We start from the raw sequence: 11,963 nt of genomic DNA on the forward strand, positions 1-11,963 counted from the left end.
CTACACATGCTTACAGGGCAATTTGATAGGCAAAAAGGTATAAATTTGTCAAAAGATTGAATGCAAAAAAGTTGTGCATCTCCTTGTATTTAACCCGCTTAGCTCAGTCCATAGAAAAGGCCAGTGATCTAAGTCTTAACATGTTCTTTTCCGCTAAAACACACAAATTGGAATGTCCCTTAAGAATTATCGTTTCGGAAGCGCGCACCTGGCCAAAACCAGTCTCTGACTTCCTACAGAAATGTCTAAAACCGCTAGTTGTTGATGACTCTTTCATGATAAAAAATTCAGGAAATGTAATTGATTTTCTAAAGCAAAGCAAAGGAAAGAACATGTTTGCCTTTTCGGTTGATGTCAAAGACCTTTACTATTCTTTTCCGAAAAACGAATTATTGCAGTGCGTTGAAAGATGTATTGAGAACGCTGGCCCCATTGCTTTTCAGAATTCAGTGGAAGTGAGTGTTGGGGGTTTTTTGGAGCTATTAAGTACATATCTCAATTCTGCGTTTGTAAAGTGGGCCGACGATCTGTTTTTGCAGAAACAAGGAATATGTATAGGGTCCAGCGTAGCTCCTTTGTTAAGTGACCTGTTTTTAGCTGATTATGACAGAAGGCTTTTAGCCTGCCTTGAAGACGTAGGGGTGTTAAAAGTTTTTCGTTTTGTCGACGATTTTTTAATCTTCTTACACAGCACTGCAATCACCCTCAATGAGGCGGTAGAAAAGGTTTTAGATCATTTCAAGTGTAGCCTATCTCCTCTTGTAGTGACGCATGAAATGCCAGAGAACAGTAGCATACGCTTTCTCGATATCAGGCTAACTTTTCTAGAAGACCACACTTGCTGGATTTATCATCCCAGGGATGGAAAAATGCCCTTACCCTTCAGTTCTGCGCACTCAAAGCTTATAAAAAGAAACATAGCTCGTTTAGGGTTTCTTAACTGTACAAAGAAGTCTTGTGAACATGCAATCGAAGAAAGCCTTCTCCTGCAGTCCAACAAATTGCAAGATGTGGGTTATCCGTTACACCTGCTGGTTTCTGTGGCGGAAGGACTTGTCAAAAAGAAAAAATGGGAAGCCAAGTGCCAGGACGAGCAGGAAGAGACAAAAGCCAATAAGAAATTTGCAGTCATTCCGTATAAACTTAAGATTTCACACAATCTCAAAAAGTTGGTAACAGGGATAACGTTGACGTGGTGTTCTCTGCCCCAAATAAGCTGATGTCATTATGTAAGCAAAGAACTTCAGGAAACCAAAGAAGAACTGGTTGCATAATCAGGCATCAAAAGCCATTTGTGAGATGCAAAGAAGGTGTTGTTTATAAAGTGCCCTTATCATGTAGAAAATACTATATAGGCCAAACGGGACGATGCCTGAACGAGCGGTTGAGCGAGCATGACTACGTTGTGAACAACAAAAAAGGGGGGCACATGAGCATTCATTGTTTAAAGTGCAAAAGAAAAAGCAAAGAGGGTTGTCGTCCTCTCTTTCACAAGTGCAAAGTACTTTACGTGCACAAATGCCAAATTACCCCAGAAATTGTTGAAGCTTTGGAGATAGCGCGAGCTGGGGATGATTGCATAAGTGCTCCATCAATTCTGTTGTCACAAAAAGAGATGGCATATCTGACATCTTTCATATGTGTTGCATGATAACTGGTATCAGTCATAACTCTGTGGTAATTGCCCTGTAAGTATGTGCAGACACTTATCAAGAGTATAAATTTCGCTTCTTGCATGAAATAAAATCAGTTGGAAGTAAGCGCTCGTGTTGTCTGCCTTAGTCTGTGTCCTTGTGTTTTTGCGCTTTTACGTTCAGAATGGAAAACCAACTCGCCCAAATGCAGCCATTATTGAGTTAAAGCCAAGCTGCTCACAAGTCCACCTATTTTTTATCCAGGAGGACCAGACAGCAGGAAAGACCTGGGCAGCAGACAAAAATACACCAGCACTGAACACTCTTAGACAACACATAGAGAGATGTAGAAAGACGAGAAATTTTGTAATACAGTAATGTAAAAGAACTGAAGTTTTTCGCTTACAAAATTAATGAAACAGAATGTGCTCAAATTGTTACATGAAAGCAAGGAAGAAATAAACCGGCACAAAAAAATTTAGTTCTCACCACCCCTCGTTTCCTGAATAGCTAAGGCAAATAGATCCATTTGCCACAACATTCTGCCAAATTAAGGTTCCATCACAAAATGGAATCAACTGCTATAAGTAGGTGCAAACCATTTCATGCTCTGAGGCTACTAGACGTGTGTACCAATAAGTTAACTAGAGCTATTTAATGCTACAATGGCATTGCCTCGAGAAGATCACTTTCAGATGCCTCTATATACCGTAACCTCCTTGCAATAGCTACATAGAACTTAATTTAATCACTTTAGTTGGCAGCTAAATGAGGGCTTCCTGCATTTCAATTAGTATGGTGCGTGAGCATGTGTGCCATGAAGATGCAAAAATGGCATGAGTGCCATCAGAACAAGCTACAGTCAGAAACAACTAAAGAAAAAAGCAGCCACTCGAATAAGGCCCTTCAACAAATGGCACTGACCACTTCTGATGTCACGGTTAGTCTGATTAAGCCCTGATTTATCCCCCTTCATCAGCCGCCCCATGGCGATGTCACACTAGCCGGTCTGAGGCGATTAACCAAGACGTAGTGAGAATCGATCGACGCCATTGGTTGGAGGGCATCATTTAACTGGCATTTGCCGCCTCGTTCTCGGGTTATATCTAACTACAGGCTGCAAAAAAGGAGGTAGTGACGAGCCAGATTACATGATAAAATCAGCATCAAATGGCAATCAGAGCCTTACTTTCGTTACGCTTGCCAATCTGAAGAACATCTTCATATGCCTGGGCCGCCATCAGCAGTAAAATTACTGCACAAGGGCTTTCACCCCGCCTTAGTTCCACCACGTAGCTTGTTTACTTTGATGTCGCAGTGCTGTGTTACCTAAGTTTTGTACACCACACAAAAATCATCATTACGGTGAATTTCTTGTAGTGAACATTCTTGCTCGGTGAGCATACACTTGAAACTCCCCGAAAGTTAAGGCCTTCAGTTAATATTGCCTGCACTTACCTACTGTCCAACGTCAGTGCAAAGCACGTGGGTCTCATCTGTATGCAGCCGGGGAGAGGGGGACCTTTAGAAAATGTGACAAGGTGGGTGCACTCAATGGGGACAGGCTATACAAAGCTACTGCTCTCACTTTTTATTTTTTTAACTTTGACAGCAATATTTATTATTCTCTTTGGCACATGCAGTCAGTCGCGCTGGTCACTGTCACAACCAAGGTACTTTGTGTCTCTTTACAGTGGTACCTTTAGAGTAACAGTGCCAAAGCTTTGGTTAACTAGAAACGCAGGGACTTTTGGGGGGGGGGGGGCAATTATGACTTGTATTATGACTGAGCAGAAATCAAATTACAACGAAAATAACCACATTGAGAGAAAGAAGCACTGTGGGGACATTGGTCGCAATCAGGAAAGCCAAGTGTGAAAGAAGTCACAGTTCACCCAAAACATCATCCCTTGACTCTGTCAATGATGAGTCATTCCAAGCCAAACGTCCCAGAGTTAATGTTAACCATATTTAATTTGTTAAAAAAATTCATGTAAAATTTTTGCAGTGTGAAATCTAAGCCGGATGCCAAAAAATTTAATCATGAGGTGAGCGCAGATTGAACTATTCGAAAACGTGTCAAAACACACCGCTCAATGATCAACAAAAAATTCAGATTTTTAGAAGATACTCCACAAAGGTTTATTGACATTAGCAGATTGTGGCTTTTGATATGATTAAAATGTTGCATTTTTGAACGGTGTAATTTTCTTTAATTTAAAAAAAATGTACAAATTCTACTACTTTCATATTTATAAAATATCAACTCCTCTTTGGAAATTAAGAAATTGCCATCTTGCTTCCCTAGATCTGTATTACCTATAAAAATGTTAAAGCTCATGCAACTGAATGAGTCGAAGTGAAAGAAAATGCTGAAGTTGCACAAAAGTGCGGTTGGGACTATAAAAACTCGTTCATTTCACTCTGAGGTTGTCCAAGTAAAAATACCGGCGATGCAGGTTTAGTATAAAACTTTATTGTTTCATTTCTGAAGTTTTAATCGAAGTGATTTTTGTTTAAAGCGAGAATAAATTGTTTGAAGCTGCGCTCGTCCACCGCGAGCTGCGTCGTCTCTGCACCTCTTCATCACAGAGCACAGCACAGCCCTCCATCCTAAGTGAAGTTTCTACTGCGGACACGCGTCAGAACATTGTGTAGAGGAACAGATAATCGTGCGAAAAGATTTTCTTTGCGCTGCTGGGGTGGCACGTGCACCAGTGAGATTGTTATTAAGTGTGTTCATGCCATACTAAGTCATTGTTGTCAGAGACATGACAGACACATATACTCCGTGTCCTACAGAGCAGGCAATGCTGCGGATGTTGTGTGTGCGCAATCATTTTACTCCACATATCATCTGTTCTTCTCGAAGCCGCGCTCAGTGTTTGAACGAAACAAACCGGTATAAAATGAACTGGCATCACTGAAAATCACGCTCAAAGCTTTGAGGCGTTTAGTCTTCAGGACCTCTTACTATAACTTTAACGGAGTGAGGAATACTTTTCAGGCGCGGATGGTGTATATGCGATTCATCCTATGGGATGCATGTCTTATCACCACAAGTAATTTTTACTTCTCGATGTCTCGATGAGCCGCAGGACAAAAATGTGGCAAGAGGTAAAACAAAGGGCAGTAGGCTGTCACTCCCAGTAATTGAGATTTGCAGCACGAAATAGGCATGTGGTCACTGTGCTTGTATGGTGAACTACACTTTGGGGATGAACTTGGCCTTTACAAAAAGGCTTGCTAGCTTTGGCAGCGTTGCCTGCTATGCAAGAAAAAGAGTATACATGATTAAGGAAGGAGCCAGCTGCGTGCCGATACCGCGGTCACAGTATGTTTGATCACTCGAGAACAAGCCAGCTTCACTCGAGCGGGCCGCGCCAGCGCCAGCGTGTCTCGCGTTACCAGAAGCCGTGCTAAGGACTTCGTACCGTCACGTGCGCTCCGAGACACATGATTTCCGTGATGTCATTCGGACATTAAGTGACTGGTGTCCCGATAGCTGCGCCGGGTGGTCGTTCCTTCCTTGCGGCTCAAGCGAGACAGCACACTGAGAGCCGTAGTTTTGCTGCTCTTGGCTGTCTTATGAAATAGCGGGTTCGTTTGAAGTTCAAAAGCGAAAACGAACTCGCTTATCGCATACCACCCGCCGAATTTCATGCCATACCTGCCTTCGCTCCAGCCCTTAATGTGAACTACAGTAAGTGAGGGTAAAGTGAAGTCATTATGCGGCCATAAATGTGTCATGACCGGTGCTATGTTACGCGATGAAGCGTTAAGAGATGACGCAAATAGCAGCACGAGAGCTCGACGTTAAAAATCTTTTTCTCGCTTTGAACAAAAACGACCTCAACTAAAACTTTAGATGTAAAAGCCAATAAATTATTATATTTACCACGACATCGTCTGTATTTCGACTTGGAACACCTCAGGGTTAAATAAAAAAGTGTGTACTCAAGTTCCGAAGCCACCTTTGCCGCAACTTCTGTATTTTAATTCACTTCGGGGAATTCAGTTTCAGCAGCTGTAACTTTTTTTATTGGTAATTAAAATCTAGGTAGGCAAGAAGGCCATTCTGAGAGGCAGTTGATATTTTTCTAAATGTCAAAATAGTAAACTTTTTAAATTTATTTCAACCTAAAGCTATTTGTACCGTCCAAAAATACACAATCTGAGTCATATCGAAAGCCAGAATATGTGCAAATGTCATTAAAAGTTTCTGCATTTCTCCAATGTTTTCTAAATATTTGGATTTTTGATCTTTATTGAGCAGTGCATGGTTTCACGCCTTTCTAAAGTGTTCAAACTGAGATCACCTCACCAATAAACTTTTCTTCGGCAAAAATATTTTAGCTTAGATAACGCACGCCGGGACCACTTTTAATGAATTTTCTTCAACAAACTGGAAGTGGTCTAGCGCAATGTGTGGGACATTTGGAGTGGAGCGACGGATTCATAGATCTCACTTCTACCCAGTCATGCTAATTAGAATCTAATTAGTGTTTTTGGTACACTCTCTAGCTCTTTCTCGGCACATTAACGTTTGTATGGCAACCAGAACCAATTTGGGATTGAGGTTACTGAATTTCAATATTTCCTAAAGCTTGATTCAAACTCGTGATACACATACTCGATTCAAACTCCTCACGTACACACCCAAAGACTGGTTGCCACCGTTCTCAAGTGAATGGAGGTGCAGGAAAGCCTCTGCTATCGCCGCCAAAAATTAACTACAGATACGCGTAGTTGCTTAGCCGGCTGGCCATGGTAACGCTTGTATTTTGTTGTTTGTTCATTGCTAGCTTAAAATAGCCTCACTTTTGCTCAGAGTGGTCTCGTTGTCCTTATAATTACACAGACTTGATACAGGCAAACTTCAATCCATTGTAAGGTTTATCGTTTATGGGGTTTTAACGTCCCAAAGCGACTCAGGCTACGGGGACTCAATCAATTGTAATTGTCCCTATAATGCTTAAGTGAACATTTTCACAATCACAAAGACATAAAAAGCAGAAGAATCCGATATTAATAAACTGTGAATGACAGAAAAGAAACAGTTTTTAGCCTCTATGTATATTAGTTCACACTGCTATCAGTTCATATCCTCCATCAGACCACATTAATATAGGAGTACATTACAGTACCAAAAAAAAATAACAGAGATTAAGTAACTGGCGCTGCTACTGCGAACTTTCCATCAGCTGTGACAAGCTGGAAACGCAAGACTATGCTCTGATGCTTATTCTGCTGAGACAGTGGCAACAGTAACAATAGTTTTTCAGTCACTTCGACTAAAAAGAACCACGACTGCTGGGTTTGTAGTCAAATGAGCACTTCACAAAGGCAGCTTCTACAATAAATCTGCAAGCACAAGTCTTCATAAACATACATCTGGACATTACTCATTTCAAAAGCAAAGTGTTGAATGTTTTATTGACATCCTATATGTTGAGAAATCTGTAAGAAAGTTCCAAATGATGCACTCACTGAAGAAATCCCAGCTTTTCCAAGTGCAAAATGATCCAGGACCTGGACCAGTGGTCGCAGTGGCACTGCTTGTAGGGCAAGCAGCAAAACGAGCTGCTGGCAACCTGCATTACATATGAACACGTTGATGTAGGTAATCCTCCGAAAAATGCATACTGTCCTTTTATCATCATAAATATGTAACACAATTTAATGTAAACAGGCCTTCTCATATAAATTTACTGCACAGAAGTACTGTCCAGGAAGCCACAGCATTTTATTTCACAGACGGAATTGTAACAGCTAGAATGACATCATTATAGTGAACTAGAATATATTACAGTGGCTCGACCGGGAGGGCGCGTCTGCCTTTTTGGCAGCCTGTTACGGTCTGGAAAGCCAACACAAAGAAGCGCTGCTGCTCTCTTTCATATCGCAGCATGGCGGCCCAGCACACTAGGCATCACAAAGCACGGATAGGCAATAGTCTTTAATGATTGCTTTCGCCTGTTGGAATTACGTTCCAAAGGTGTACTTCATATCCTGGCCCACATTAAAAGAGAGTAGAAGATAGAGCCTGGATGCCAAGAACACTGCAAGCAAGTCGCAGCTTCGGTGGCAGCAATTTATGCAACAGCATGCTTGCATTTTTTTACGAAAAGCGTAAGCCACGCTAGCACAGGAAGTCGTGAAGTTGCACAGTTTAAATTTTGTCAGTGTTAAACGCTGCTTAGTGCACTTTTAATAAACCAGACTTAAGCCCTTTATTTCCTTGACTTCTTGGGCGTACCATGTGTAGAGCACTGCATTTAAATTGAACAGCATGTGAAAAATTATGGTACAATAAGACATCTGATTCGACAATTATACGAAAGCAGTTAGATTTACCCTCGAAGATTACTTATATGCCTTTATTCTAAAGAATGTTTTTACTACATGCCTCGGCATCGCACACAACAAAATATTGCCGCAGGGGGAAGAGTGATGCTAGTACTGCTTTAGCAGAAAAAGGTGATAAATTGACCTGATGCACCACATTTGGAAAGGCAGACTGTCTGCATCATCAGACATCAATTTTAATATGCAGAGTGTTCATAATTTCGCTTTACAGACTTCTAAAAATATATCTGCACTGAGTGCTGATTGGTGCGCGTGCGTGCTGTGTGATGTCAGTGCACGCTGAAGGAACCTAGGTGGTCCAAATTTCCGGAGCCCTCCACTACGGCGTCTCTCATAGCCTGAGTCGCTTCGGAACTTCAAGCCCCATGAAGCATAAACCATAAGGTTGAAATAAAACAAAAATGTTCCCCTAGTAAGCTAACCATACAAAACAAAAGAACAACCTTTAACTTCACAGTACTTCACAAAAAAAACCTGGCTGATTGCAAGCGTACATGACACCAAATAAACATGAGACGCAGTACTCACGCTTTCACGGTTCCAGGTTACGGCAGCGAGTACGGTCGATGCTTAATCACTGCGCATAAAGGGTCATATATTTATAAGTTAAGATGCATATCTTATCGCTTCTGACAGCTGTGTCATTCGATGGCATCAAACTGCCTAAATATTCATTTTTAATTTTCTCAATTATTTTACATATAATACGAAAATTATTCCGTAGGCTAACAGTAAATTTTGTTTTGAGAAAATGCTAATATCTGAGGGGAAAAAAATTATAAACGATACCATGACAGAGGCAGCATTTCCAAGCACAGTTCAATTTCGCTAATTTGCATTGCGTAAGTATCTAAATACAAAAGCCATGATGTATATAATATTCGTACTAAATGTAGAGGTGAGAATGAATATGTGGGCTTATTTCTTCGATTTTGAGGAAGTTGTCGCTTATGGAAAAAATTTCGAAACAGACAAGTCCGAAACGACGTTATTTTCATTTTTCTCCACAAATATATAACACATATCCTTCAAATTTGCACAATTATTAAGCATCAAGGTGAAAAAAGTAGTGTACCGGCTTTCATTGTTACATAATATTGGGAAGTGGTAGAAGAATCACCCTAATACTGACATTTTTGAATAAAGTAGTGTTTATCAAAAATCAAAAGAAAAAACACCGCATCTCTAATTTTTCCTAAACCTTATGAAACAAGCCTCTAGAAGGAGGAAACAAAAAGTGTACGAAAGAATGTGTTGCATTATTTTGTTTCCAACATTGTTATCCAAGCTTAAAATTTGTTTTTTGAGCATCACCCAGAGCGCCTAAATTAGGGGGAAGAAGCAGAAAACACTCTCCGCTGCTCTAAATTTTCCCCATATCCCAAGACTGATGCCTTTTCTATGAAGAGAGAGCGTACCTAATACTTTTTGTGGACTGACACCGATCTATAATGTAAACAGAATTCAGTAGCACCGGTATTGCTGAGTGCTAGTAAACGAGTTTCCAATAGAATTTTCTGACTGCACAGTGCACCTATAAGGTTGTCTTTCATTAAAAAAAAAGCCAACTACATGGTAGAACTGGAAGTGGAAGTATAAAGCATCATTTCAAAGTTAATGTTTAAAAAAAAAACATCCCAATATGTGCTTGCCAGATGTGCTTTAAAAATCCACATTCTGTGCCATAGGCTTTCACTATGGGCATTTCCGAGGCTCTGTGATAAGCAAAAGCTTACAGAAAATTGTACATAACTTGAAGGAATGCCTACTGCCGCATAGCTATCACCAATCTAGGATATACCAGCATAACAAATCAAAATAAATTAACAGCGGCTAAGAAAGAAACCAAAATGTATTTTTTAAATCATACGTGGATTAGAAAAGAAAATTAGCCACAGTATGCCTGCAGTCAAACGACAAATCGAGGGCATGGGGACACACACAGCTTCACAATTGCACTGTGCAGTAATATAATTATATACAAAACTTTCATTTAGATTCATTCCTATGGGCCACAGTCCAAGTTGTTACCTGCACCCGGCGATAACGGCACTACCGAATCCTGCTTACGTCACAGATCAGTGTCTGTCCACAAAAAGTATTGAGTATGCTCTCTCCTGATGGAAAAGGTGTTGCGACCTAGGGAAAATATAGGGCGTGCTTGCTGCTTGCGTCCCTTTATTTAGGACCTCCCGCTGATGCTAAATAAACTACAAGTTTGAGCTTGGATAACATTGTTGGAAACGAAATAATGCAACACTTTCTTTCATACTTTTTTTTTCACCTTCTTCTAGAGCTGTGGTTCCAGAGTTTTAAGAAAAATTGATGATGCGGTTTTTTGTACTCAGATTTTCGAAAAACACTACTATGTTCAGAAATGCCAAATTTATGGCAATATTTATTGCACTTCTGTACATTATATAACAATGAAAGTAGATACACCTTTTTAGCAACTCAATGCTTATATATTGTGCAAATTTGAAAATGTGCTTAATATTTGCGGAGAAAGAAATTCTTGAATATAGTCTCGTTTTGAGACGTGTCGTTATAGAAATTTTTTCCAGCAAACGCTCTTCCTCAAAATTGAGGAAATAAGGCCAACATATTCCTTCGCACCTGCAAATTTAGCACGAGAAATATACCCATCATGGCTTTCGCATCTAGATTCTTACGTCATGAGAAATTTGCGAAAATGAGCTGTGCTTGAAAACACTGCCTCTGCAACTGCATCGTTTATAATTTTTTTCTTCTGAAATATTAGCACTTTCACAAAAAAACAAAATCATTGTTGGCCTACTGAATCAAGAAAACTTAAAATTTGAAATATTTAGGCAGTCTGATCCCGCGTGGAATCACCCAGCTTCGTCTTGATAACTGCGAGAAAGACGGGACGAGAAATATTCATCATTTTTGCTCACAGCGCAACAAGAATGAGACACGAGACGAAAGACAAACAAAAAGAAGCGCTGACTATTCACGGGTTTTTTATTGAAGAAATAAAGGCATATATATACATTATCTGAGAGGGAAATTAGTCATCTCACCTCCCACATGCCTTCCAGATGGCTTTTGTTGTCTTGATAAGTTTTTCATTGTATGTATATATACGCATTTCGTTCAATAAAAAATAGCTGATAGTCACCGTTTGTTTGTGTTGGTCATTAGTCTCGTGTCCTGTTCTTGTTGCACTGTGAGCAAAAGTGATGAATACTTACGAACTCGAGCAAATTTCCGCATTGCCGAAAGGGACGAGAAAGACAGAGGCGCTCGTGTTGTGCATCTTTAGCGCTGTTTCCAAGACTAACTCACGTGAACAAGGTCAGCTTTCTACGCTTGTGCACACACTGCTTGATGACTTACATGTGTCGACGCAAAGTCAAGATGGAAGCAACTCTCCACTCTTCTGGCGTGCTCGATCCGCCCTCGCAGGTGGCCTCACGAAGTCGCACACGCGAAATCGTTGCAACCCAAATCCGTCTTCGCAGCAAGCATCCTGAACTGAACACGTTCGCCACAGAGTGAAAACTAGAAAAACACACCCTAGGACTAGAAGCAGCTGCAGGCAGCAGAAAAATGTCCGTGCAAACGCCGAATTGTGCCTGACATGAAGGAAAATTGTGCCCAACGTCATAACGTACTGCGGCCATGCTGGCTATGCCGGCGGGAAAGATTGCCTTCGGCTTCGGATTCCAATGCAGCCAAAATCCAGCTTATTCGGTCACGTGACGAAAAAAAAAATGTTTAATTTTCTTCGCTGTTTCTTTCTACTAGTACCCGCAGCTGTCCGCGCCCACGCGGCGAAAGAAAAAGAAAGGAGAAGGAAACGCTGTTCCGGACGGCTTGCCGGGTTGTTTTCAAGGGCACGGCGGCTCGTCTGCGCTCCCTCCCCACAGGCTTTGCACAGGGACAGAAAGAAACGGCTCCAAATCTGCCTCCTTTGTGTGCGTGCGTGTGTGTGCG

The 11,963-nt window shown here is 41.0% G+C and overlaps 1 long non-coding RNA gene across 1 annotated transcript; it reads right to left on the minus strand.

The window, feature by feature from the left end:
* Positions 1 to 7,122: 7,122 nt before the first annotated feature.
* On the minus strand, positions 7,123 to 11,691 carry LOC144107860 (uncharacterized). The gene is made up of 3 exons (XR_013309421.1): positions 11,364 to 11,691; positions 8,532 to 8,580; positions 7,123 to 7,228 (listed from the first exon to the last, which is right to left on the minus strand). It is a non-coding gene; the product is annotated as an uncharacterized LOC144107860 (long non-coding RNA).
* Positions 11,692 to 11,963: the final 272 nt, after the last annotated feature.

Source organism: Amblyomma americanum, chromosome 10 (assembly GCF_052857255.1).
Source record: "Amblyomma americanum isolate KBUSLIRL-KWMA chromosome 10, ASM5285725v1, whole genome shotgun sequence".
NCBI classification, from domain to species: Eukaryota; Metazoa; Arthropoda; class Arachnida; order Ixodida; family Ixodidae; genus Amblyomma; species Amblyomma americanum.